Here is a 2,162-nt window from a genome sequence, read left to right as displayed (position 1 = left end):
GGGGGGGCCGGGGGTGTCCCTGGTGTTCACCTGACGCCCACATCCCCCCCACTCTCGCCGGCTGCAGCCCCGAGCTGGAGGAGCCCTACACCAGCGAGGAGGAGCAGCACCGGCTCTTCGACCTGTACCACTACCTGCACAGCCGCGTGCACAGCCCCCAGCGGCCCCTGCGCCTGCTCTACCACGTGGCCGAGAAGGAAACGCTCCTGGCCTGGGTGAGCCGCAGGGGAGGAGCTGTAATCAGGTTCCAGAGTTGAGAGGGGTGCTCACAGTCAGCAGGTTCCAGAGTTAACAGGCAGCATTCACTCACAGTTCTCTCAGCAGGTTCCAGGGTTACTGAAGTTGTGGGTGCGTGGCACAGTCAGCAGGTCCCACAGTTAACAGGGAGAGCACAGTTGTGCTGCCACGAGCGGGTTCCAGAGTTAATGGGGGTTGCTCTCTGTGAGCACCCTCGATAGTTTCCAGAGTTAATGGGTGCTCACTGTCGGCGCTGTCTGTAGGTCCCACTGCTATCAGTGGGTCCCAGAGTTAATGGGCGTGGGTTCCCGCAGGTGACCAGCAAATTCGAGCTGTACAGCTGCTTCAGCCCCCTGGTGACGAAGGCAGGAGCCATCGCGGTGCTGACCAAGCTGCTGCGCTGGCTCAAGAAGGAGGAGGACTGGCTGTTCATCCGCTACCCGGCCCCGTTCTGCGCCGCGCCCGCGCGCCCCGAGGGGGCCGAGCCCGAGGGCTGACAATAAACACTGAGACCACAGGGAAGAGTCCTGAGTCGGGGGGACACGGGGGACACGTCCTGAGGGGTGAGGGGAGGGGGAGAGGGAACGTGAACAGGGGTGAGAGGGGACAGGGAAGGGGGAAAAGGGAACAGAAAATGGGAGGGACGTGGGACAGAAAATGGTGGGAACACCTGACAGAAAAGGTGGGTAAGAACTTACCAAATAGAGGGGAAAATGGGACAGAAAATGGTGGGAACACCTGACAGAAAAGGTGGGTAAGAACTTACTGATTAGAGGAAAAATGGGACAGAAAAGAGAGGAAAGGGGGGACAGGAAAGGCTGGAAGAGGTAACAAGAAATGGAGGGCAATAAGGGACAAAAGAGATGGGAAAGTGGACAAGAAATGGAGGGAAAAGGGGACAGAAAAGAGGGAAGAGAAAAAGCTGGAAAAAGTTACTGGGAGTGAAAAAGGGAAAGAAAATGGTGACAGGAAGGGATGGGGCTGGGAAGGGGCACAGAAAAGCGGGGGAAAATGGACAGAAAATCATGGGAAAACATTAGGGGGAAAATGTGGGGGACAGGGTGGGAAAGTGTGACAAAAAAGGCAGGAAAATATGACAAAGAAGGATGGGAAATCATGAGAAAATATGAGGGAAAAGGCTGGAAAACATGAGGGGAAAAATGTGGGAAAACATGAGGGGAAAAGCCAGGAAAATGTGAGGGGGAAAGGTGGGAAAATGTGAGGGGGAAAGGTGGGAAAATGTGAGGGGGAAAGGTGAGAAAACATGAGGGGAAAAAGGAGGTAAAATGTGACAAAAAATGCAAGGAAACTTGAGGAGAAAAGGTGGGAAAATGTGAGGGGGAAAAAGGCAGGAAAACATGAGGGGAAAAAGGCGGGAAAACGTGAGGGGGAAAAAGGCAGGAAAACGTGACCAAAAAAAGGCGGGAAAACGTGAGGGGAAAAAGGCGGGAAAACGTGAGGGGGGGGAAAAGGCGGGAAAACGTGAGGGGGGAAAAAAGGCGGGAAAACGTGAGGGAAAGGGAGGTGAGGAACTGAAAAAGCTGCAGAAGGTGAGAGGAAATGGGGGACGAAAAGGGACAAAGTGGAGGGACAGGAGAGAAAAGGGGTGAAAAAGGACCAGAAAGAGGGGGGAGGTGACAGAAAATGGGGGCAAGAGGGAACAGAACTGGAGAGAGAAAAGAGGGACAGAGACAGAAGGGGCAGAGGAGGCAGAAACTGGAGGAAGGAGGTGACAGAAATGGGGAGAACCGGGGGAAAAGAGGGAAAAGGGAGAGCAGAGGGAGGGAGGAGGGGCAGAAACAGTGAAACGTGACATAAAACGGGGCTGAGGGTGGGCAAGGGGGGACGAAGAGGGGGACAAGGGGACAGAAGGGGACACCCAGCACCCGCTGCCATCATCCCCTGTGTCCCCACTGTGCCCCCCC

At 55.4% G+C, this 2,162-nt stretch overlaps 1 long non-coding RNA gene across 1 annotated transcript; it reads left to right on the top strand.

Annotated features, from left to right (window-relative positions):
* The first annotated feature begins 106 nt into the window (after positions 1-106).
* Positions 107-1,280, top strand: LOC113980082. The gene is made up of 3 exons (XR_003538056.1): positions 107-215; positions 552-919; positions 1,041-1,280. It is a non-coding gene; the product is annotated as an uncharacterized LOC113980082 (long non-coding RNA).
* Positions 1,281-2,162: the final 882 nt, after the last annotated feature.

The sequence above is a fragment of the Neopelma chrysocephalum genome, unplaced genomic scaffold (assembly GCF_003984885.1).
Source record: "Neopelma chrysocephalum unplaced genomic scaffold, ASM398488v2 Primary Assembly neopelma1_92130, whole genome shotgun sequence".
NCBI classification, from domain to species: Eukaryota; Metazoa; Chordata; class Aves; order Passeriformes; family Pipridae; genus Neopelma; species Neopelma chrysocephalum.
This window is presented reverse-complemented; position numbering and strand designations above follow the sequence as displayed.